Genomic DNA, 27,960 nt, shown 5'->3' with positions numbered 1-27,960 from the left:
AGGCCAGCATTTCACAATCACTTCTAATTGACTCGTGGATAGTCCTTCTATCACTTCTTTTGGGATACCTTTCTTCTGACTCACCTCCCACCAATATTTCTGGGTATTCAAGACTAGGAATACGGCACAGCTGGCCCTGGGGCTTGATTGATGAATCATTTTCACATGCCTCAAGCCTCTAGTTTCAGGCTTTTGAATTTCCTCAGGTATACTTTACTGCCTGGCATAGTCTAATAACTCCCTTCCCACTTCTTCCTATGTCCATCGCTTCAAGTCAGGCTGGCTCCCTCCAGGTGTTAAATTCTTGCTTAAAGCAGCTTGCATCCTTGAAGAGAGTGGAGTGTCAGCTATTTCTTTTTGGAGCTGAATACTTCTTATTTTAAGTGAATCAGGGAGACTCCTGACCAAAGGAGTCATTTTGTTTGAATCCACCAGGAGAGAAAGGGGGGATTCAAAATGATGTTTTAGTTCTCTTTCATATATCATTTCCAGGCATGCAGTCTTTTGCACATTCTCCATTATCTGATTCAGCCCTCTTCACAGGACTAAGGGTTTCCCTCTCTCCTTTGGATCAAAACCTCCTGCTCAATAAGCAGCTTGCTGAGTAAGGCTCCAGGGTTAGAAAGGCTCCATTTCTGGGTTTCATAGTTAGAAAAACATTATCACCCCAATAGCCCATGGCTGGACTTTCCAAAATAGCAGAAAAATATTATGTGTAACAACAGGATGCTCTAGGAAAGCTCCATATTCATCTCATTGAGAGATGCGATTTTTCATGAGTAATGATAGGTTACAAATTTTAATTTACTTTGATTCTTGATGTGAAAGCAGACTAAAAGTTTTAGGAGAACCTGACTAAATATTTTTCAGTCAGTCTAGCTCCTAGTTACTGTTCCTAGACAGATATATGAACCTGAAAAAGCACCTGCAAGACAATTAAAATACTGGAGGACATTGTAAGTGACTCTAGACATCCAGTTGCCAGCAGATCAGTCAAACCCCCAAAGTACAGCAGAGGAACCAAAGACCCTCTCTTGTACCTGCCAGTGTCCTTTGGACTTTCCCATATAATAGAGTGTCTCAAATGGAACTAGAGATGGAAATGAAAATGCACATCTCAATCAGAATTCTGTTCAGCTTTCTAAATTTGAAGTTGACTATCACCATTAATGACTAAACTATTTTAAATAGTTTTATTACATCTACTACAGAATACTAATATAAAAAATAGTAGTAATATAAAAAGTCTATTTAATTCAAATAAAATAGTGAATGCTATCAGCAAAACCACATGAAAAGAAGTGATGTGTAGGTTGCAGAATCTGAAGTTACCAACATGAAAAGATTGGTTTCAGAGGGTCAAAAAAACCCAAACCCTTCCATCAAATGGGTATATTTATAGAGCAATCATCTGACAAGATGTCAAAACATGAGAGGAATTCCTGAAAATGAACACAGTTACAGTGGGAGGTAAGTTTAAATTAACTTTCAAATTACATAAATAGCAAACTCTAGACTGCAATTTACACCATAAATAAAAAAATATTGAAAATAATGCTGTCTGTATTGATCTTTGTCTCCATGTGTAATGGGACATTATACCTAAAACAAGTAAACATTGAAGTGGAAACACCCAGTATGTTTTAAAATTGAAACATAAGAACCAACTAGTTAGTAATGCATCTGCATAATATGAGAGGCATTTTCCCTTTGGTGCCCATCTGAATGACAACAGAGTTTCTTACACGTAATAGATGGTCAAGGAATGCTGCAAAAACAAATGTATCTGACTTATGAGACCTGGAAGGAATGAATTCTACTTTTGGATGAACCACTTATCCCCTCTGGGCTTATACAGTAGTTTATGCACCTCTATTCATAAATCTACTGTGAAAATCACTGTCTATACAGAGAAAACATTGTTTTCCTCAGCTATTGTGGTTAAAACAGCCCTGTTGTGTCATTGATAAATATAGTGCTGTATGGATTGATAAAAAATGGCTCCAGCTGGCAAGGTTTTATTCCCTTGATTCTTTACTGCCTTTTTTTTTTTTTTTTTGTGCTTTTTATTTGTCTGTTGTTAACTCACTTGAGACCTTTTCATACATTTCTTGAAGTATGTAAACCCTAAAGTCCCTATGTGACATATAAGGACAGTCTTTCTAAAGTTCTGTTGTAAATGCTGAACCAAAAGATTTGTTCTAGGGACTACTAACCAATTTGTAAACAGAATTAGATATCTATCAAGCACTTTAAAATTCTTGAAACATGTTAAAGACAACAGGAAATGGTGTGTGGTGCTGACTCTAATGCCACTTTCTGTTGTCTAGACTATCAGCTAGTTTTCAACATATTGATTTTAAGCTCTTCTTTAATCTAGTTAGTGAGAATCTGTACTCTACCACTCCTGGTCTGTATAGAGCATGTAGGGAATATTATGTCTGCTTAATATATAATGTATACTGAATAATACATACTGCCTCATGAGTTTTCCCTGGTAGTTGTGCCCCTAAAAAAGAATTACAGAACACACTAAAAGTGGTGATATTTAAAATTGTGTGATATTTAGTTTAAATTCTGCACATAGCAGAGTATGGAAAATGTAAACTATTACATTCATTAGATTTTCAGGTAATAATTATGTAAAAAGAATCAGTAGGTTCTCCTACAAGCTAATGAAGAAGTGGAAACACCTCCTACTGTGAAAAACAACTTTGAGGCTCTTTAAGTGTGTGCAAAATTCCAAGACTTTTAGTTTAATTTTGAAAGAATAATAAAAATACATACTGAATAGGGGAAAACACCCTTGTTTCTCTACTCTTCTACATAATACATGGAAAAATCAATTTAGCACCTCTTTAGGTATCAATACAGATTGGGATGTGAAGGGATTGAGAGCAGCCCTGAGTAGAAAAAATTGGGGTACTGGTGGACATCAATCTGCAAATGAGTTGGTAATATACATTCAAAGCCCAGAAGGCGACCATATCCTGGGCTGCATCAAAAAAAAAGAAAATATTGCCAACTGGCCAAGGAAGGTGATTCTACCACTATACTCTGGTAAGATTACATTTGGAGGCAGGAAAGACATGGACCTGTTGGAGTGGTTCCTTAGGAGGATCACAAAAATGATCAGAGGTATGGAACACCTATCCTGTGGGAAAAGATTGAGGGAGTTTGGATTGTTCAGAGAAGGTTTCAGGGAGGCCTTATTTTGGCCTTTAAATACTTAAAGGACACTTATAAGAAAGATGACGCTACAGTTTTTAGTACAACCTGTTGCAAGAAGACAAGGATTAATGGCTTTAAAATGAAAGAGGTTTGATTTAGATTAGATAATAAAGAAGAAAGGTTTTATGACGAAGGTTGAGAAACACTGGAATGGATTGCCAGAGAGACGGTACAAGCCCCATCCCTGGAAGATTTCAAGGTCAGGCTGGACAGGACTCTGAACAAGTTGATGTACTTAAAAATGTCACTGTTCACTGCAAAGGGATTATACTAGATAATCTTTAAACCAACCAAAACTATTCTATGAATCTATGATGCTTAAAGCTATATATTCTGTTTTGTTAAAGTCAGGAATTCTTATCCAGTCTTGGATGGTGTCTGTAAAGAACGTTAAGGCCTAGGCATGATTGTGAGAAGTTGCTCTTCCTCTTTAAGGATTTAAAATACTTTATTGAAATTCCACATTTAAAATAGATTTCTTCATGTGTAATTGGATTTTCCAGTCTGCAAAGCTTTGCTGAAGATTCAGGTTTAAGCCTTGGCAGTAAACATTCATAGTAGAACAATGCAAGATAATGCATTCAAGAAAAAACAAGAAATATACCTCCTCCATTCATCAACAGATTTTTTTATTTTTTATAAGTGTTTTGTCTTAGTGTTCAGCATACTACTATGTGATTAAATCTTTTTTTTTTTTTTGTGATGATGATGCTTAGGCTTGTTTATGATAATGTTGTAAATTTCACAATTGTCTGTCTTAGAAAATGTAAATATTAATCCTACATTAATATATAGTGTGATTGACAGATATTTTATTAAATTAATAATCTAAATATTAGGTTATAATAAAGAAGAAAATGTGGTGAATATTCTAAAATTGAACTGAGGTCTGCATAGAAAAGAAACCCTTTTGCCGTGCTTAATATACATTGGTGACTGCTTTTGCAGAAATGTGTGCCATCAGTTAGGATTTAAAACAATTTCTGGTTTAAAATATCTAATGAATTAGTATCTCAATTTAAAAACCCAAATAATTTTGCTGTGGAAATATACTTTAAACAATTTTTACAATATTAACACTTGAATTACACCATGAGAGAACAATGAGCCCTCTTGGTCATGATGTGTTATTTCCATTTCAAATCATTAAATCACATCCTCAACCTCATCAAAAGATCTATTTCTTTATCTTCTTTTTGGAAGAAAAGTGGAAGAAAAAAAAAGAGGGCAAAACAGATGAAAAATAAAGTGGTTTGTGACTTACCTTGAAAAAAAAATCTCTGTAGGAAAACTCTTCTCTCTTTATTCTTTTTGTTGTTGTTCTAAATTAGTTACAATAGTTACTCCACCACTCTGGAATATTTGTAATCTTCATCACCCTGCTGATGCCTTCCAAAGTGCTCATTTCTACACCTTGGTGACAATAAAGCTCTCTAAAATAATAATTTCTGACCATATTTTCATGTTGTTTTTCTTTTTTTCCCTTATAATAAAGACCTACTGGATTATTTTTTACTAGTACCCACAAGTAGCCACTCAGCAATTATTGAAGTCTATGATTTTTAAATTTTTTTTTTAAAGATAATTTCAAGAGAATGCAGTGGTGTGCTGAGTTTCTTCTTTATGAAACAGGGATCTGCAGATGCTGGAGCTAAAGATGAGTTTTGATTACATATGAGGACACTAAAAAAGCAGGTACAAAAACAGACAATCCTGAGACTCCAAGGAAAAAAATATCAGGATGAAGACCAGAAATCAAATTTTGTTTCATTTCCTTCTATCAATCACATGTGAAGGTGGAAGACTGTCTTCTCCAATCTATGTAATCTACTCTACAACAGCATCAAATCCAATATAACCAGATCTGAATTCCGCATATGCTGGAAGGATTACTTTATGCCCATTTTTAGAAGACAGATAAAATGTATACTTGAACTGTTGATCCTGGTTCTGATAGACAATACTTCCTCCTGGCTTGCCTAAAAAGATTCCTACGTTCTCGCTCTCCTTTAAATCCAAGGAAGTACAACAATTTAGTAAGTGTAATAATACAAATATTTTGTGCCAGACACCCATATTAATTTCCTTGGAAGAATTTTAGATTAATTATTGCTGACACTGAAATTGTAAAATATATTAACTAAGTCTTAGAGTACAAGACATGTAGATGAATGAATCCTATCTTGCAAGGGGTGCAGGAGGAGGATACTGTTCATGAAATAACCTTCAGAGATCCTTGATCAGAGTATTTTTGCTTAGATTTATTTGACATGCAAAGAATCAGTCACATCTGATAGAGATAGGGTTAGGGGTATTTTTAATTTTTTTTTAATGGATTTCCAAATTATTTCTATTTGATCAACTATTTAATATTAGTAGTTTAAAGCTAGTCATCTGCACGGATTAGCAGTTGTGGTTCATAATTTATAATATTCAGCTATTTAAGTAGTTGTTAAAATAATAATTCTGTTTACCTGTTCTCAAACTTATTTGAACATTTTCTTTTGTTCCCTCTGACTAAGTAATAGTTTTAATTCAGTTTCAGTTCACAGAACTGAACTGTGGTCAAACCAAGCCTTCTTGCTTAAAGTAATTTAAATATGATTTATATAAATGCAACTACCTGCCTAGAAACTGATCACAGAAAAATCACAGCCAACTTACCCCAGGGTTCAGTTTAAAAGCATATCTCTACACACTCATTCCTTTCCCTAAAACAAAAAAACATTTTGTCTTGATTGATACAAGTAATTTTTTTGTGTGTCAAATTATCAAACTATTTTTTTTTTCAGTAACTAAAAGTTTAAAACATTCATAATTATGTCAAAATTCACAGAATCTAAAGAAAGGAACGATGAACAGGGTGCTTTTCTAGATCTCACATAATGCATCTTACTTTTCAGATCTCATTAACAGTACTTTGATTGTACATATAATTGGCAGTCTGAAAACACTGCATGTGCTATTTATTTTATTTAATATTTAAATATTTTTAATTAGACCTTAAATGTTTTTTGCTTTCTTGAGAGCGGTTTCTATTCCTCAATATCCACAGCTTTTCTGTTTGTTTAAAGGGATGATCAAGGCTTACTGAGAGTTGAATGTCATCTGAGGAGAAAGGAAAAAGGAAGAGAAGAAATGCAAAGTTTCCATCAAAGTAGGTATATTGAGAAATACTTCTCACAAGATGCAGACAGAAACTGACAGCAGCTGAATTATGCAATCAATTTATGTAACTATGCAAAGAGATCTACAAGAGTAGATGAAGGTGTTTCTGAAATTTTTGGATTCTCTAACATCTGTGGGAATGTTCTGTGGATATGATTTCACTGGGCAAGATTTTATGCTGTATCACATGAAACTGAAGATATGTCTGCAAAACACAAACTGTTTCTCAGGAAAATTAGTTTGTTCTTTGGTACTGGCATGACCCAGTATCCCTAGCCTGGGATCTGGGCAGTGGAAGAGGTCATGCTAAGATTCAAAAATTCCCTTAGAGTAAACAAAAGCAAAGCAATGCCAAATGGGTGAAGAGCTAGGTTTATTAGATTGGACTGGAGCAGAGTGAAAATGAGAAGAGTGAAAAAAAAAAAAAAAAGACAGAGAGTTAAGAAGTAAAAAAAATATCACAACTCTTGGTTCCTACAAGGTCTCATGGGCATAGCCAAAGTTCTTGGTGATGGGTGTACATTCCAGCAGGGTCGTCTGTGCTAAAACTTGGACTCTAGAAGTTGTCCTTTTATACCCTTTTGCCAGGGGGAGCGGTCTGGTCTCTCCAAGTCACAAAGAGAGTTGTGATTAATTGAGGTGTGTACATTGGCCTTTCAGTGGAGCTGTTGCAGTGATTTTAAAACAAGGAAAGAGGGAATTCCCATCTCCATGGAAATTCTCTCATTTCATTGTTAAGCCATACTGCCAGGCCAGCAGCTCTCCTCAAGAGCTATTATGGCCATCGAAACCATCACTATCTATTCAGATCAGGTAATGCCACACCTTGTTTGAGACAATGGAACAATTAGGCAGGCCTGCCCTGCCACATGCATTGTTTTGAGGCAACAGAGTCATTGGGCTCTCACAGGTACCTAGTATAAATTAAAAAATTAGATCAATCAGTGAATATGATTATATTTTTTATGGTTAATAGGCATGTACACTTCAGGTCAAAAATCAATGAGAGGAAAACGCTTTTTCTCCAGATTTTCTTTTGCTGTTGCTATTCTTCAAAAGTGCTGATAGTAAGCCAATTCTAACAATGTCCTCGTAGCAGTTTGACGTTTTAAAAGATCAAAAACTACCATGTTAGATGCCCAGGGAGCCCCCAGACTGCAATAATACCAAAAAGGAAAGTAATAAAGTGAGAAGCAAACATATGGTATGCAGTTGCATTTCTTGCTATTGATTCTGAAACTGCTGAATTGGAACTTCTTTATCAGCAGCTACATAATCATCTCTGTCCAAAAATACAGTAAAACCACTGTGTCATTTTAATCAAAAGGTATCAGTTAGAGAAACCTGGATAATTACATTACTGATGGGTGTAAGATTGTCAGCTGTGATAACTGGCAAACTGGTAAGCTGTGAACTGCCAAGAACTTCCTGGAAACACAGACCTTGCATTATTAGACCAACAGATTTTTGCTCACAGTCATACATGGAAGTAGAGAACTGAATCACTGAAACAAAGACAAAAGTAGGTATTAGTAAATATCTGGTCAATATGTGGTCAAAGCAGTAATCAAGTAATAAGTAATAAAGAAGTATATAGATAAGTAATAGTGTTAGAGGCCCTATCCTGTAGAGTATGAAATGTTTCCCAGGGAGAGGCTTTAAGCAGGATTATAGTCCCTAAAGGGTTAGGGTTAGGGAGTCTTTATCAGGGAGTGTAGTGATAGAATGGTCTTGAACTGGAAGAGGACAGATTTAAATAAGGTATAAGGAAGAAATTTACTATGACAGTAGTGCGACACTGGAAGAGATTGTAGAGAGTTTGTGGATATCCCAACCCTGGATGTGTTGAAGAGCAGGTTGGATGGGGCACTTAGCAGTCTGATCTAGTAGAAAGTGTCCCTGCCCATGGCAGGGGGGTGGAACTAGATGCCCTTTAAGGTGCCTTCCAATTCAAACCATTCTATAATTCTAAAATTCTGTGATTCTTACTGTTCACTGATTTTGTATTTTCACCAGTATGAGATACAGCTGCTATGTAAAGACAACATTGAAATGTATTAGATATTTTGAGATCCTGGACAAAACTAACCCTAGCAGTCAATCTGTGATCACGTAATCAATATTAGAGAAAGAATGATAAAGATATGTATATGTAGAGATATCTGTATGTAGATACTTGCAGATATCCAGTTATTATTAGATTATGCTTGGAGTCACCTGTGGTCCTGACTGACACAAAACACAGGACTGTTTGTGCTTTAACTTTCATTTCCAAATCTGTAAACACGTCAGGATATTAAAGATCAGCTGTACTACTGTCCTAACAGCTCATCAGTGTGCCTAAATCCCTGGAAATTACATTTAAAAAGACTTTCTGAGACACATGTGAATGTATTGGATAAAAATATTATCTGTTTGAGCTTCCTACTACACAGAGGAAACACATCTATGACTCTACTCTTTAAAAAAGAATTCTTTGCTCACTCTCTCAGAAGTCACTTAGTTCTACTGACTTCATTGCAGTTGGTTTTGTGATACCTTTGTATCTCCTACTTGTTGCTTTTGAAGTGATTACTGTAATCAATGGCACTTCAGTGTGTTCACAATTAAAAATTGAGACAACTTTTAATTCTGTAAGGCCTTTCTATTACAGATCTTGCTTTCTCATAACTTACACACAAGACCATATGCAATGTGAGTTGTCCCCTTTACTTCTCTGAGATCCAAGGAGGTTTGGGTTCCAAGACAAAGTAATATATTAACAGATTATAACAGAAGCAAATTATTGATCTAACAGTATCTCTCTCTCTCTCTCTCTCATCTATCAATAGAGTTTTCAGTTCCATATCCCACTGGCATTCCACTAGAAAAGGTAACTCCTGGATCAAGAATTGCAGAGGAGTGTCCTCCTACATATGAAATAGTGCTTACATGGCTGTACTGAGTAACATCTTGTCATACACCATACAGGTGAAGTCCTAAATTCAAGTCCTTTTGCTCAGTTCAAGAATACTTTTATTTACTCCTTTTTTGAAACAAATTCTTTATGAAAGGATTTTTCAGCTGCTGGTACTATTCACTTTGGATTTGGTCTATCGTTTCAGCAGGACTGTTTTAAATGACAAGAAATTCTTAGATGTATTGAACATAAAATCATATTTGAAAAAATATTTTTGCTATTTTTAGAATTAATTTGAATTCATATTTGAAATATCAGATTCACAGAAATAAAAGAGAAAAAATAATTCATCCTCATGAAAAGTCCTTGTTAATCTGTTCAAAAAAACTCACAACTCTCAAAGTTGGTTTATTTGAAGGATTAAAATAAACTTCAGCATCTGTTGTGTGGAAAATCATACAAAAGACCAGATCAATAGTTGGTGTTGGACCTTAACGAACTTTGCAGACTGTAATATATTATTTCATTAACATGTTTTATGAGTGTAGAATCCATTTGTATATATAATACCAAGACTGACCTTCCCTAAAACTTACTGAGACTTAGTAAGGGAACTTACGTGGTCCTTTAAATATTATACCTGCAGATAAAGCAGATTGTTAGAAGAAGAGTGAAATATCTGCTCCTGAAAAGTCTACAGTAGATATATTTAATATTTTATTTCTTGTCCTGGCTTGAGCTAAAGCAGAACTAATTCTGTTCTGTGATTTTACTTGTCAGCTAAGTCTGTTCTAACTGCACTTTTCGAAGTTAGTGGAATATTTTTACAGAGAGTGTCTGCTTCTACAAGGGCTAATGTTATATGTTTATAGTTATAACACAAGTCTGGTATACAGAAAGGCTCATACTTGCCTCTATGGAGTCAATGTCATGGCTAAACCTCGTGTACCACATTGGAGATTCAGAAAGTAAAAGGCTGCACCTCTGGGGAGGAGCAGACAGGACAGGTGACACTAAATTGACCATCAAGGTGTTTCATTCAACATACAGCATATTCAATACAAACCCCAGGGATCACAACTGTTAAGCTTTCTTTTTTAATGTCTGGTGTCTGAGGAGGACTCTTTTTTGTTGCCTTTGATCCCAGTCTATACTTTTTTGAACGTAGCTCCAGAATCCAAATCATGAATCCAGTTCCTATCTGATGCTAAATCCAGTGTGGGGCTTCTCCAGTGGTGACAATGACATAATTCCCTGTGGCTAGACATTCTTCTGGATAACTTCCAGTTTGATTACATCCAGAAGAAATCCAGTTCATGAATACAGTGTTCATACCGTGACAGAAACAAAGTACAGTAAGTGGTATGATGAGATTTGCTTCAAAAACACACTCCTGGTCCTTACCTAAATGCTCCTGCAGGCAGTTTCTCATTGATAATATCTTTAGTGAAGATGTAAATTTTTTCATTAAAGAACAACTGAGTAAATAAGATGATACTTTCTGACATAAAGGAAACAAAAAAAGAGAGATTTAATAATGGCATTCATGCCTGTTTTACCTTATTGTCCTTGTTTAATACTTTTGTGCTTCTCCCACGATCTTTGAGTGGGTGATTCTTATATTACATTTAGAGTTCATCTGAACTCCGATGCTTCTTTGACACATATTATAGAGTTAATAAACTATTTTTTCTTGCTTTTCTCTTCAAGTAACTTCTGGAGTTCTGGAATCCAATTTTGGATGCGGATTCCTAGCACTTCTGTTCGTACTTCAGGTATTTTTTACTGCTTACATTGGCTTTTTGTTTTGTTTTGTTTTGCTTTATTTTATGGAAGTAATTGTCAGAAGTAAGTTACCTTATAGAAATATTTAAGTCTAGCTTGCTATAAATCACTGGTTTTGTATAAGTCATGTGTGGATATGTTTTCTTATACATGCACACATATATATAATACCTATCATACAGACATAACAGAATCTGTGTCGTAGAATGGTGACCAATGTCTAACATATATATGCGTGTATACATATATAAACAATGCAGATTTTATATATGGAAACATGAAAGCATCTGTTATACTTCAGTATAAGAACTATGAAGAAACCTGTATCTTTAGTGCCCTCTTTTTTAGTACTTTTTGGTGTTCTCATGTTCAGAATGTTGTTCTTACTTTGAAGCTGTAGATGTGGCTCTTTATGAATCCTATCTATAATCCTATATTTGAGACTAAAAAATTTAGGCAAAAGGCTCAGCTTTACTGTGACATTTCTTTCCAACTACAAACCTATATATCAACCTAACTGTCTGTTTCATCCTTTCATAATCATGAGCTATACGAGGCAAAGAATGTTCTGGGATAGTACTATGACAGTATGAGGAGATTATAATTTATAATGTATTTGTAAGTACCAATAAATATAAGCCATAATGATACTTATGTCCTTCATAATTGCAAGCTCAAAGACCACTGACTCTCCTAGAACTACAAAAACCTGAACAGTATAAGGGAGACCCAAGTTGCACAGTGCCTTCCCTTGACAAAAAAACCCTGTATCTTCTGCAAAGAGTTTTGTGCCGAATATACTGACATAATGATTGCAGTAGCAGATTATAAATAGCTGTATTTATACAGAACTCTTAAGCTAAAAGAGCAGCAGCTTGCTTGAAACACTTTTACTAAGAGTATTTTTCCTTCATCATTTATTGATTCCGTTCTCCATTATACTTCAGAGAATCCTGAGCTTGAAGCTTCAAAATGTATGATTCCTCAACATGAAAACAGACAGTTCTCAATCACATTTTAGATGTTATGGTTTTCACAGAGAAGAGCAGCAGCTGTATGCTTTTCTTGTTCCTTAGCAACAGAGCAAGGAGAACTCAGGAGACTCCACTGGTGAGAGCCTGCGCTGCTCACATGTTACTCTCAATATCTCTCTCCACCTGTCACAGCCTACGAAAAGAACAAAATCAACACTAGCTTTCCAAGGAAAGGTTCTGCACATATTATTGAATACTACTCCACACCAAATGTGTGATAATTGAATGCTAAATTTGCTTGGTTAAGCATTCAATTGTCCAGAGGGGAGAGGAAAAAAAAGTGTCAAACACATATGCTAAGTTCAGCAATGGTAGTTACGTTTTCTTACAAGATATGCAGTGTTTCTTTAAAATACTTGCTCCCACAGTGAAGCTATTGAATAAAATCTCCCTAATTTCAAGGATCATAATTTCTTTTATGCATAGCCCAATTTGTGAAGTTATAGTGAATTCACCTTTTTCTTTGAAAATGTAAATAACTTGTTTAGCCTTCATGGTACTTCATAACCACTAGAAAGGACACCATAAATCCAATTTAATGATTTAAATAGAATTGTAAAAGTAATAAATGAATACCCCAAATACACCCATTTGCCATGGCTTAAAACACTTTAGATTACATAAATCTTACTTAACTTTGGGCACAAAGCTGGGGCATTTTAGGAGGTAATTGACTTCTTTTCCATCTACAGTAAATGGGAAAGATATTTCTGATTTCTAATTGCATCCCTTTCACCCCTGCAACAATATGATCCCCATGGCAGCAATGGCATGCCAGAGGCTGGAGCAAGGTCTTTCTCTTTAAAGTGTTAATTGATTGACCAAGGTTTTGGTTCCATAAACATGGTGTGTGCTCCCTTTTGGTCCCAACAGTTCTGAGGGTGACAGCAGGCTGAATCATACTCTTAGTAGACCTTTCATATATTTTCTCTCTTTAGAGAGTAAGTTAACAAAACTAATTTTTCAATTGAGATTTCACTCCTCCCCTAAATACCTGAGATTAATTTAGGATAAATCTCATAATCTTTTTAACATGGAAATGACAAAAATTTTTTATTAATTCCATATGTAGGCTCAAAGGAGAATCCTGCCCCAACCCCCCTTGCTTCCAAAAAAAACCCCAAAACGTAAAATACACCATTGCTGGATAATAGTGATCAATAAATATATCATCTGCATCCTACCTCCAACCTTTCAGTATGCCATCTGAAGTGGAGAACTGTGGCCTGTTTGAATCCTTCTCTTTCTAATCAACAGTGCCAGAGTTCATATGTACAATGCCAGACATCCCCTCTTCTCCAATATGTTTGATGCCCTCAACCATGGCAGAGGCAAAGACAGAGATTTAACTTGGATCAAATGTATGTGTATGATATTGGTGAGTGTGTGGAATAAGTTCATGGAGAGAAAATCACATTCCATGAAGAAAAATATAAGGAACAGTGAATCCTAGAAGAAAAAGGGCAGGGAGAAGATGTCCTATAATGCTTACTAAGTTGTCACACTGTGACCACATGTTGCCTGAAAAGACAGTCCAGTTTGCTATAGGATAACAGAGACTTGAGCTGTTGTCAAAATACAAAACACATTATTTTCCAAGCATGATCATCATGATCATACATTACATTCTTCCACCATAACCTCACCAAGACAACAATCTAAAACTGAATACTCAAAAATAAATATTTGTATATATCTTAGAGGTGAAACTTTCAGTTTATTTTTACATACTTAAGAAGATTAGAGCTTACCTAAAATAATTTATAGCTGGCCTAGTGTTACTTCTTCTGCAAATGTTTACTCTGCGATAATAGACACTACATATATATATATATATATTTATATATTTATATACACACACATGTAAACAACTCTTTTTTTCAATGAAAGAAAATATTTATGGTAACAGCACAAAAAGAAGTTCTGAGATCTGAGGTAGGGAAAAAGGTTTCTAATCCCTCCAAAATAACAGCATGTTTACTTGCTTTTGTTGTGAAAATTAATTTTCTTAATTCTTAATTTTTTATTCAAGACATTATTGTACAAATATCTATAGGTTACTCAAAGCTCTCATGTATTTTATTATGATTAAATTATGATACAGCATTCAGTATCATTCTCATAACCCAAATTTGTATGCTCTTTTTCCTGCTTCCCAACTCTTGATTATTTGTGCTGAGATTTTATAACTTGAGAGATCATAAAGTAATTTTTCTCAGGCCTCTTGTTATTCATTTCTGCTGACATAAGAGTTAAGGGGTTTCAAAAAATCTAAAACATGTCTCAGAAGTTTCTTTCCTGCCTTCTAGCACTCATGTTAAATTACATAATTTTGGCCAATTTTGGGTGTGATGGTTTTAAGAATGTCTTTTTAATTTTTCTTCACAAAGTTCAAGCAGAGAAAGTGAAAGAATGTAAATAAATCACTGTTGGGTGTAAGAAAGCCAAATAATGATTATTCTAAATACTTCCATTGAAGAGAGAGAAATGTTTAAGAATCTTCACTCAAAACATGGTTGGGGAGTTGGGCAGTTCTCGGCTTGTCGGCTTCTGTCTGGCTGCTGCTTCTTTTCTGGCTGAAGATAACACTGACCTTGACAAGCTAAGTCTAACAAGCTAAGTCTCTGCTTCTTTACTCTCTGCCTTCTGCCAGGTGGGTGTGGGGGGAGTCCTTCTAGCTGGGGTGGGAGGCCCCTTGGGAAAAGGCCTCTTGGGAAGAAGCACAGCCCCTCGAGGGGAGGGGGAAGCCAAGGGGCTTGGTTGTGTTTTTCTGCTGATTGAACATATTTGTAAATGTTGTGAATAGTGTATATTTGTACATATTCATTGCATTTCATCATAGATTGTAGTTTTGCTTGTAAATTCAGCTTTCATTTGCTTCCTGACTGAGCTAGCCTGGTTATTGTCAGTGTGGGAGGACATTGAGCTACTGACTGCAAACCTCTGTATGAGGCCTCTCAGCCAATTGCTCATCCACCCCTCAAGTGGTCCACCCCTCAAGTCCATGCTTTTCCAATTTGGTGACCAGGACATGTGGGACAGTATCAAAATGCTTGAGACACAGATGACATCATTTGCTCTCCCCTTATCCACTGATGCTGTAACTCCATCACAAAAAGCCACCAAGCTCATCAGACATGATTTGCTCTTGGTGACAATATGCTGGTTACTGCAAATCACCTCTTCTGACTGACCTATAATTTCCAGGGTCTTCCTTCTTTCCCATTTTGAAGATGGGGGTTATGTTTCCCATTTTTCAGTCAGCAGGAACTTCACCAAATTGCTGTGACTTTTCAAACATAGTGGAGAGTGGCTTGGCAACTTCTTCTGCCATTCGTTCAGGACTCATGGATGTATCTCATCAGGCCCCATGGACTTGCACATGTTCAGCTTCTTTATATGACCTCCTTGACAAACATGAAGAAATTCTTCTCGTTCCCCTTTATGTTCCTAGACAAGCATAATTCTACCTTTGATTTCCTAACCTGACTCCTGGGTGCTCAGTCTTTGTGGACCTTCCAGGTGGCCTGTTCTTGCTTCCATTGCTTATAGACTATTTTTTGGGTTTTTTTGGTCAAGGAAGTCCAGATGCACCTTATTCTTCCATGATAGCTTCCTGACACTCTTACTTGCCTTCTTCCTTCTTGGGGTACACTGCTCCTCTGGGCTTGGAAGAGATGGCCCTTGAATACTGACCACCTTTCTTGGACCCCTCTTCCCTCCAGGACTTTATCCCATGACACTCTTGCACACAGATACCTGACGAAAATGAAGTCTGCTCTTAGACTGCTCCTAGTTGCCTGAAGTTCAGTCATCTAAGTAATTTAAACATTAAGATATTCTTAAGGAGCTGAAATTATATTACTTAAATATCACCACATCAAATTCAAAAAATCATATCAAAACCAACCTATTAACCCAACACTTCTAAGTCACCACTAAACTGCGTTCCTGTACATCATATCTACCTGTCTTTTAAATACCTTCAAGGATGGTAACTCCACCACCCACCTGGGCTTCCCATTCTAATGTTTGACAATGCTTTCTGTGAAGAATTCCTAATATCAAATGTAAACTTCCCCTGACATGTGAGGTTATTTCCTCTTGTCCTATTTCTTGTTATTTTGGAGAAAAGACCTTGCTACAGCTTCTTTTCAGATAGCTATAGAGAGCAGTAAGTTCTCCCTTTAGACTCCTTTTCATCAGGCTAAACAACCTCAGTGCCCTCAGTCATTTCTCATAAGACTTGTGCTCTACACCTAAGAGGTTTGTTGTCAATTTTTGAGCACACTTCCAGTACCTCAGTGTCTTTCATGTAGCAAGGGATGCAAACCTGAACACAGCACTGAAGATGCAGCCCCACGAGTGCTGACTGCAGGGGGAATACCATTTGGATACCTGTGCTCATTGCTGGCTCATATTAGCCAGCTGTCTACCAAAATTCCCAGGTCCTTTTCCACCAGGCAGTTTTCCAGCCACTCTTCCTCAAGCCAGTAGCATTACATGTTGGGTTTTTTTATGCAGAACCCAGCATCTGCCTTTTTTGAACCTCATACCACAGGCCATCAATCCAGCCTGCCCAGGTTAACAGGGCAGCATTTTCGAATTTTCTCTCAGACATCTGTTTTTCGAGTAGTTGAGCTTTTCTTACACATTCATGACATTCAGATTTGTACGTTCCTTTATTTTGCTCTAATCGGGACAAAGGATGCCCTTATACTCACAACCATTGCTACCAAACTGCTGTCTAAAATGAAAGAAATTTTGATGTCCTTATAGGAAAACAGCTGTATATTTTTTAATTATTTTTATTATTTTAATCAGAAATTAATTACAACAAATTATTCTCCAGTATGATATATCAAATAAAATAATCACAGATGGCATGAATCACAAAATGACAGAATCAGAGAATGTTAGGAGTTGGAAGGGACCTCTGAAGATCATCTAGTCCAACTTCCCTACTAGAGCAGGACCACCCATGAACATGACCAGGAAAGTTCTAAATGCTTCCAGAGATGGAGACTCAACAACCTCACTAGGCAGCCTGTTCCAGTGCTCTGCCACCCTTAAAGACTTTTCCCCCGCTTATCTTTATGTGGATCCTCCTGTGTTGCTTTCATATAGAACTAAAGAAAGAAGTTTTATAACAAAACTAACTTTCTGTACAATGTTTTAAGTACAGAAATTAGAATGCATACATTTTTTTTCCTGAAATAGTCCAACATGTTAGTTATGATGTATCTTAATAAGTAGTAGCAATAAGAAACTGGAAAAATTCAAGGGGATTTCTCTCTGCAGATTGACTGTCTACCCAGAGGCAGAGGGAACAAATAAAAGAATAAATGCTTTACAAATAATTTTATTATTTGTTTTTAGTGTTTTAATTAACCAAAATATAAGTAGGCAGGTTTTACCTGAGTACATTAATTCTGTAGTTTTGGTTGAATATTAATCACTTCTTCTTTGAATATCCTGCCTAATGATGCTATGAAGACTTAAAGATCTGGCACACTTTGCCACGAAGGCTTTTGCTTGTAAGTTTCAGGTAAAATGACTCTTCTGTTCCATTCCCTCCAGATGAGACAACTGTGGATTTAATTAATTCAAGCTTATAAAGAATTCTTATATCCTTGTATGAACTACACAATAGAAATGACAAGTGGTACTATTAAATAGAAGAATTTGACAACAACACAAAAACCTAAAAAGATTATGACATTTAACTTCTTTACTATGAATAGAATAGGAAGAGTTTATATTGTGATTTCATGTTCATTTCTCAGTAAAATTTACTTTAAAAATAAATTTATTTGCTTTGGATTCTGCAGAAATTTTGAGGTTTTAGAATACAAAATTTCACTGTGTCACACAGTTTGATGCTGGATCATTCAGCTAACAAAACATTCTACTTGTAGCAGGAACTACAAAATTAGTGAAATTGTTTTAGGTTTAATCATGTAATGAGATGAATGTAAAATGTACCAGTTTGAATGTAGAGTTAACACCAGCAGCTCCAGACAATTAGTTTTATTATATTCTTCTGGATTTAATATAAAAAATAGCATGTCAATTCGGCTTATTAAATAAATTTATATAAATTCCTGGTTATGAACTTCTAAGCTTGCAGAAAGTTTCTAACCCCACTAAAAAGTAGGGGAAAGTAACAAAATAAATAATAAAATCAAAAGTTTTTTGCAGTCATTTATTGCTACAATCCTGTATGGCACAGAGCCTCATTAACTCCCACTGACACTGGTGAGAAATGAGACTGCTTAGTTCCTCAGAGAAGTTGTCATAATTTTTATACAGTTTCAAGGAGCTAAACAGGGAAAAAAAAAAACAGTGAGTGTTTGTCTTTTATCACATGAAGCTTCTTCAGTAAGAAGTGAAAAGATTTTTGTGGTCATCTCATTTGCTTCTGTATGTTGTCTTTGAAGATCATTTTGTATGCTCATTAATCTTCATGAAATTTTCTGCTTTTACAGGTGGCCTTCCCTTCACAAAGTTAGTTTGCTTTGCAAATACCATGATTCCAGGTCATTACAATGTCTGGCAAGCAGCTTTTCTGAGCATCATACTGTATTTTGTACAGCTTGCTTATGACCAGCTTCCCAGCTGTAGAAATATTTTCTGTGCCATTTCTGATATACTGACCAATCTGCATTTTCTTATGCTTTTATAATGCCAAAGAGGAAGAAATTCTGCAGCAGAATATTTAATAACATGCTGTAGGATATCCAGGCATTGCATAAAGTGACATAATTACCTATTTTATTGATTTTCTGATATAATAACCCAATTCACCTGGTGAAATAATTTAAAAAGGCACTCCACCTTTGAATTGCCTTAAATATACTTAGTTTTACTATAATGAATTTCTGCTAAGAGTATTCTTAGGAATATTGAGTGGGTATATTCTGTAAAGTAGAGTAAGTCTCCCTCAATGCTTAGAGAGTAGGAGGCTAAAATATCTTTGGCTTACAGCTGCATGAGATTAAATTTTGGAGTTCTGCATTTGAAAACAAAGCTGTTTCTAAGTGTGGTTTTTAAGAAATGATCCTACAGATTTCCCACCCACAGATGCCTAACACACAGAAGCATGAACAGTGCAACTTTTAAAGTGCCAACTTGGAAGAATGTTGTGAAATAAGGCAAAAACTAAGAGTTACCTGGATTTTAGTGTGAAAATGCCTCCAATTGCTAAAGACATCAAGATAATACTTGATGTAAAATCTGCGCAGAGGCCATACATCTGCCTTCCCTGACCCATTCCCAATGAAGTCTTACATTTGAACACGTGTCTCTCAGTAAATCAGCATTCCAGAAGAATTTCAGTATTGTGTCCTCTTTGGACTCTCACTTTAGGAAATTGCCTCGTCATTTTTAATGTCTTCCTCAATTTCCATTCACAGGTTGGCTTAGAAAAGGTAGAAGACACTGCTAATGAAATTGACACTGCTAATGAAATTGACACAGGGAAACTAAAACTATTCTGTCACATGAACAGAGAGAAAAGAGATAGATATTTTACATTAAATACATTTTTGTTACAAATTAAGTTTTTGAACACCATGAAAATTTTGAAAAGTTTATTTTCTTCTTTTCCATTCTCTTTTTCTTGCACTTTTATTTTTTCCATTTTCAATCTTTTTCTTTCTTTTGTTTTCTTTTTAGTTTGTTTTTGTTGTTTGTTGAAGATTTGATAAGAAATAATTACCATCATAAAAGAATTGAGGGGGAGCATGAAGCTACAATGTTGATAGGTGTGGTAGGTTGAAATCACCCCCCATTTAACTTGAGAGAATTACCCCCCAAAATAATATTGTCAGACCAGCTCAGTTGGAAGAAAAGGAAGCTATATTTACAAGCAAAATTAAAATCTAGAAATATGAAAATCAATGATTATGTACAAAATATACAATATTGACATGTATTTACAATTTATAAACAACACAAGACCCTCCTGGACAACACCAGGGGCTACCAATAGCTTCCCCCTCTCGACCCCCTTCTTCCCCCTGTACAACAGAAAGAGAAAGAAGAAAAAATCAGAGAATAGCTTGTTAGCCACAACAACAAAATGCAGCCAATGTCAGCAAGCCAGCAGAAGCAACTATAGCTAGTATCTGCTAGAGTGAAGAGCCAAGAAAGTTAGTTTATACAACTAACTTTATGTTAGCTACCAGACCAATGGGATTATTTAGACCTTATCATTATTTTTCTTTCACATCCAGTGGTAACTTATTTACATTCTACCACTTTCTACTCAAAATCTGTGGCCTTAAACTGCCACATAGGTTATGGTCTGGATGAGCTTAATCTAGGATAGGAACATACTCAGGTTGCTTTTTAGATAAATATTGACATTAATAAGTCTTTCTGGGACTGTCAGTGTAGGCCCCATTCTCACCACCCAGATATGTATGAGATAAAAAATTAGTTTCCATGTCCCTTTTCTACCCCTTCAGTGGAATGTACTGGAGAGAGCAGGAAAAACTTTAAAAATTAAAAAGCAGCAGAGTGAGTGTGTCATGGTAGGGCTAAATAAGCCCAGCACAAAATCCAGACAGACCTTGATGTGTCTAGACACGGTCCTCCTCTGCTCGCTCCTTCCTGCAAAATGTCAGGGTAACACAGGAAAAGGAACAAAGGGGACAGGACCATGCATATCTAGTAAACAAGTTTGCTTCTGGGGTAAGATGATGTGTACTGGCCACTGCTCCTCCCAGACCAGGCTTACGTTTCTGCCTTTTATGACCACAGACTCCCTCTTCATTGGGTAACTATGTACTGGCTTCAGTTTCCCTGTTGACCCAACTGAATCTCGGGCAAGATATATATACAGGCTGATTTCTAGTCACCTTGCCTTGCTTAAACCTTGCTTATGCTTTGCTTGAACTGCCTGCTTATGCCTATCTTGCTTGAAGATGCCTCAAGTTGTCCTGCCTCAAGTTGCCCAGTTCAGAGCTTGGGATAGAAACCACAAGCCTACACACTGCAAGCTAGAGAAGCCATGAGCTTCCTCTTGCAACCAGAATTTTGCCGTGCCTCAGTTTACCCAGGACAAAGCAAGTGCCCATCATGATAAGCGTCAAAAACTGCCCACTGTCCGCTGAAGCCAGACCAGCCCCGAGACTGCGTGGCACTTCCTGCTGGCAGCCTGCTATGCCAGCACCACAGGAGAGTGCCCCAAAAGCCTCAACAACTAATACACAGCAGCAGCACTCCCCACTTGGGTGGAATCAGCTGTGAATAACTAATTCATTGCCTCTTTGGCAGTTCTTGTCGAGTCTCCCCCCACTGTGGCTGATCACCATTTAGCTCCCAGGGATTCTCTCTTTCAGTGTTATTTCCTTCTGGTTTGCATAATATAGTTAAAATTGTTATATTTGCTTAGATACTGTACATTCCCATTGTAATTATATATTCTAACCATATATCAAACCTACTTAATACTTTTTGGCAATTTTTCATATTAATAAAAAGCTATTAATATTTTAATTAATATCCATATTTGCCATTATCATTTATAAATTAAACAATTTTTGTAACAGAGTGTTAATACAGTCCTTCCAACACAGACATAACTGGATACTGTTGATCAGTCAGGATATTTTTTTCAATTTTTATATTGGCCAAAAAAGCTTTCAGAAAAGATAAGCCAAAATCAGAGTCCTCTTTTTCAAAAATCAGTTTTGTTTCTTATGGAGAGGCAAATAAAACAAGATATAACAACAAATGGAAAGCTAGAAATGGAGAACTAAAGTTACCATGCACATTTAAAATTGTGGAATGTAATAAAAGGTTAGAATAAGCCATTTATTTCCAGAGAACCATAACTGACAGCAGGTATAAAGCAAATATATTAAAGACTGCTTTTTTATGCCTCATACTGTGAAGATCCTTATACATACATACTATTTACTGCTTAGCAATGCTGTGACAGCACATTTGACTGAAGAATTATGAGTTACATTTCATTTCAATGTGTTCTAATATAGTCATTCATATGGAAAAATATTAATTCTTTACAAAATTACAAGTCATATATGATATCAAATATAAACACTGCAAAAAACAATTGGTTTCTTTTTTATGTGACTTAAAATATGAGGTTCTTCTTTACCTACCAATATTTATCTAATGTGTGCCTTGCAACACCCCAAAAAAGTGCACTGGGAATATTCAAACATGATTCTCATGGAATTAGAAAACTGACATAATTAATTTTGAACATCCACTATCACCAAGAAAATAATAACAATTTCCATAAAATGTGAGATGAAAATATCAAATGCATATTTTTTAAAAGCTCTTTAAAAACACAAACTTTATTTTGTACTTTTGCTGAGGACTTAGTTACTTGGACTGCCTTGCTTCTTTGTCCTAGCTAAGGGATACCTAAGCTCATTTAACAGAAGAACTGAACACAACTAGAGTGCTTAGACACAAAGATGGTAGAGAAATCTGCTGCAAAATGGAGTATGTCTGAAATGATTCACAGTGTGAAGTATTTGTGTGTGTGTATAAATGCAGGCGATGTTCTGTATATAACACAGACAGCTGAGAGGCACTTTTAACATATTAAAAATTCTCTCAATATCTCATATAGTCATACATGGAAAATGGTTTCCACAGTAATTTCCTCTAGATGTAACCACTGTCTCCAAGAAAAGTAAAAATACTTACAGACCACCTGAAAGTCTTTTACCTTCTGACAGCAACCAATCACATCAGAAAATATCAAAATATTATCATCAACACATCTTTTCTATTCTCACTGTCTAGTGAAGCTCAAAGTCTAAAATGCATTTCTGACTTCTAAGGACAGATTTTGAGGGTCACATTTACAATGCATTGGAACTTAGTGAGTAAATACTTCACAGAAATAAAGTCTGGGATCACATGGTATTTCTATTTTTGCTGTCTACTTTCAACTACAGTTCAGCTTGAGCAGACATATCTTTGTCAAAGCAAAATCTCAACAGTTGTGTGCTGCATACAATAGCAATGACAACATGTCAGCTCCTCTAGCCTTGAACTATTGAGCTGTAAGAATCTAAACTATCCTAATAAATTGTACTTGTTTCCAAGAGTATCAAATAATTATATTCTTTTTTCCCCCTTGAGTACAGAAACATGCTATGGTATGGATATAATTACAGACAATACAGGGTATAGAACAAAGAAAGTTGGAAAATAACAAGGAAAGCAAAACCAGAAACACAAAGAAAAATTGTTACAGAAGCATCACTGAGTGTCATGATCCATGGCTGTCAAGTCAGATAAAACACACCAAAAAACCCTGTAAAAGCACACGGGTTATGATGTGTTTATACAGGCAGCACCCTGTCATAAAATGGTGGCTAAAACAAAATGGTTCTCCCCTGTGCAAGGAAGGGACTTCCTGCTGTGATGCATTTCCAAGTAAGCTGTAAGGGGCAGTGGGACATGCCAAACTGTTACAACAGACTATGGGACCAGAAGAGGAGTGTGACCTCTGGGTTGAATAGCAGATATGGTTGCCTATAGAACTGGTAGAACTTCAATGAGAAGCTGGGGTGGGGCTCCTGTTACTTTTTGTCTTAAGTAAGAGTTGTGACTGTACTTGTGTGTCTATGTGTGTGAGCATTCCTGATACAGCCTGTGCTTTTGTTCTGTAGCTTCTTAAACTGAGGTTAGCAATGTAATGTCATGTAGTGTTTATTTCCCTCTGCAATCAGTAACAACAATATTTTTGGAAAGAGCCTACTAATCCATTAAAAAAAAGCCACTGTATTTTCTTGGTAAATTACCTAAACTACCCTGGAAACAAAAATAATTTATGTATAAAAATGTATCTTCCATAAAAGAAAGGAGACATTTCTGTAATTTACAAACTTTATCCATGGAAACTTTAAATAAATAGTTCCACTAATTCCACTATTAATGTTACTTCTTGAAAAAATATTTTATATATTATTTCTAAAGGTAAGTGACCAATTTTTTCATTACCTTTGCCCATCTCAAATATCCTTTTGTTTTGTTTCTTTAAGTCACTGAAGAAACATGGGTACTTTTAGGGAGTGATCTTTCTTATTCTAAGGTCTCTACCTTCATCTGGCCACATTATTCAAACCAAGAAGTGTCTATTACCATCTGTTGTATATGAGGGGGAATGTGTAGTTTGTCTATTAAAGGTTTTTACCCACAGGTAAGAAGCAAAATTCACTCCTAGAATGGGGCTGTGTTCATAACTGTATCTGTCTACAGCGTAGCTCTATTTCATATGGACTAAGAGTCTGAGAATTCATTGTGCTCAGTAAAACTCTTGAATATAGTCTAGAGAGATAGTTTGCTCAGAAAAGACTCAATTTTCTGCACTGATTACCTCTCTGTTGTCCAGAATGTAACTTAGATAAATGTGGTTTTGTGGATACCTCTATTTAGCACTTAAATTTAAGATAATCTGAATTTGAGTCTTACTACATGATGACATAAATCCATGGCTCTCATTAATTTCTCCCAAATTCACTCACTGGAGTACCTCAGCAAGGGGTTGAGCTTACCCATGTTTTTTCTTGTGTCCTGTTTATGATGTGAGACATTCCTAATGCCTAACTGCAGTCCCTGGGAATCTCTGTATAACAGTTGCTTCTTCCTTTTCAGTTCTGTGTTCAAACTCAGAACTTGGAGATGCAAAGCTTCCTGTAAGTGTTTACTTTCGTGAACTACAGAAGAAAACTACAATCACTATATTTCTGATTTAGACACCGTTTTGGTGTCTAAATTTTATTTTCAAAATAGTATAAGACTTCTTGAACTGCTGAACAATTACTTTGTTGCATTTAGTTTGGTGAAGGTTCTACTGCATCAGACTGGCATTATGTCATGCAATGTTATTATTGGAGTTTAAGTAAGTTCTAAGGATCTCCATCTATTGTCTGTATTTATAGCTTATATCTGAGTGGTTTTGTTAACTTTTAATGATTTTTCTTAACCAACTTAATCTACTCATTTGATCCAGACAGTGTTCTGATTATAGGAATAACAGCATACTTCTGCTTGAGCCATCTACTCTGCAAGATTTCTTCCCATTTCCTCTTCCTGACTGTAATTTCAGAATGGCACCATGTTTCATTATCTTCAATCACATCTGTTGACACTTACATTCCAATAACAAAAGATAGTTGAACACCAAAGGAAAAGGACTCTTAGATTATGGATATTACAGCAGGTTCTGGGAAGCCCGTTGAGAGAAAACAGTGTCAAACCTATACAACATGAACACACAGCTTGCTGATTCTTTCAGTAAAGGTAATTCTATGGCAAAGGAAGGGCACAGGGGAACAAATCCAAGAGCAAATAAGTAAAAGTGTAACAGAGAAAGAAGTAATACAGTGTAGTGAAGGCACCACATGCCCAGAATTATGCCCTCGGATACCAGCAAACTTGTCCCAACATGTTTTGGTAGGTCCCCCTTTCCACCCTCCTTTCAGGAGAGCAGGATAAAGGCCCAGGAGCCAACCTGTCTCCTAAGGGGTAAACAACTACATGCACCCGTTGCATGGCATGCTCATGCTCTTTCCATCTAAGGGCATAATTCTAGCTTCATCCTTTCTATAGGTTGAAGTAGATTGTTGACAAGTGTGCCCATTGGCCAGGTCCAGCCTTGAGAAATCTATAAGTATTACTCCATTTGTTTACTACTTTGCTCTCTCCTTTTGCCTTCACTTGCTATGTAAGCTCACGCTGTGTAAGCTGTAAACCTTCTCACATGCAAGCGTACTAGAAGCCTCTGCAATACGGAAAAGAAGACAGCCCACCGAGCCGCTCAAGGAACCAGCAAAGGAAGATCCCTTCACTGAACCAGTGTCATAAGCCCAGTCAAAAGGACTGCAGAAAGCCCTAGGGTAAGCTCTAGCCCAGAAGGGGAAGGACTAAGCCTAAGCCTGGCAGTCCAGATCTTCTGCAAGCCATAAGCAGCCATAAGCAGAAACGCATCTTGCGTGAGCCCCGCCATTTGCAGGAGACAGAGGAGCAGCCTACTGGAGCCACTCTGCAGCTCTGTGCTGTCAGGGCAAAGCACCTGGGATTTCCCGAGAGAAAGAGAGAGAAAATATCCTCTCCGTTGAGATCAAGCCAAAGATTGCTGCATTGTAACTTTAAATGAGAAGCAGTCGCCGAAATTCGGCATAATCATCTCACTTCGAGCCGAGCCGACGGGAAAGCGTCGCTCCACTGCACCCCTTCCCCGAAACCCATCTCCGAGATCAGGGATGACCGGCCCCGCCTATCGGGAACCGTCACCTCCTCGTGACCGCAGGAGGAGAAAGCAAGCCTTGCCCCCACCTGCGGAGGCAGGGGGAGAAAGAAGGGCACCACCCGATGGGACCATACCCGGGCAGATAAGCAGCAGGCAGCCAGCAACCAGCTGGTGACAGCAAGCAGCCTGCGTAACCTAGCAACTTGCCTTACTACACAGAAAGACAGAATGTATCTTTCCATGTGTGTAACATTCAGTAACATTCTATTCAAAGCACCAGTATGTAGCCGCATGATATTTCTAGTTTAACTTGCCTAGTGATAACATTGCAAATGTCTCTGTACATAGTTAGCAGCTGCAAAGCATCTTGTTGAGTCTCCATCTAGCGGACAGGCAGTGGAACTGCACCTTTCGATCCCTTAATTAGAAACTAACCTGTAAATATTGTAACTGGGTAAAATTGTAAATACCGAACCAGTTATGGACTATGTTTTTACAACCGTGCATTCGAATCAATATATATACAGCGATTATTCATAATTTTAATCATTAATAAATAATAATTTTCATAATTCATATTTCATAATTAATAACCACCATCCTCCAATCCCTAATAATCACCCCCTTACCACAACATACAGGCAACCCATAAAAATGGGAAAATGTCTAAATGTGCATTTTTGCCAACTGGCCAAGAGCAAGATGGTAGGGCCATTACATGGCCCATTACAAACCCAGACAGGCTTTAAGATGTCTAGACAGAGTCCCTTTCTCTCCCCTCCTTCCTGCAGGAAAACAGGGCAACACAGGAAAAGGAACAAAGGGGACAGGACTCCTGCCTGTCTGGTAAACAAGATGTTTATCTAGGGTGAGAGCACGTAAGCTGACCACTACTCCTCCAGATACAAGGTCCTTGCTTCTGCCTTTTATGGTTATAGCCTGGCAGAACGCTTTTCTATTGGGCAGCTACACATTAGCTTCAGTGCTCTATTGGACCAATTGACCTCTGGCATTTTGTATATATACAAGTGGCTAGGTAGCCTGGCCTTGCCTTGCTCAAGCCTGCTGAAGCCTTGCCTTGCTTCAAGCTTACTTGGACCCGCCTCGTAGAAGCTTCCTCAAGTTGCCCTACCCTGCCTGAGTGCCTGGTCCAGAACCTGGGATAAAACCATAAGCCATACACATGCAAGCCAGAGAAGCCACAAGGCTAGAAGCTGACGTTGCCTAGCCTGCTTCCTCTTGCCACCAGAATTGTGCTGTGCCTCAGTTTACCCAGGAACCAAGCAAGTGCCCATCGCGAAGAGCGTCGTTAATTGCCAGCCATCAGCTGAAGACAGATCAACCTGGAAACACGCGGTAAGCCTTTCTTGCTGGCAATCTTCCGTGCTGTGCCCTACAAGAGCACCCCAAAGCTAATGCAGCAGCAGCAGCATCCTTCATGTGGGTGAAACTAGCTGTGAGTAACTAATTCACTGCTCTTTGGGTTTAACAGTTCTTATCGAGCTTCCTCCCTGCTGTAACTGAGTGCTACCTGCTCTTGGGGACCTTCTCTTTCCAAGTTGTTGCCTCCTAATTTGCATAGAATACTTTATATT

This window comes from Indicator indicator, chromosome 1 (assembly GCF_027791375.1).
Source record: "Indicator indicator isolate 239-I01 chromosome 1, UM_Iind_1.1, whole genome shotgun sequence".
NCBI lineage: Eukaryota > Metazoa > Chordata > Aves > Piciformes > Indicatoridae > Indicator > Indicator indicator.
Note: the sequence above shows the minus strand (reverse complement) of the source record.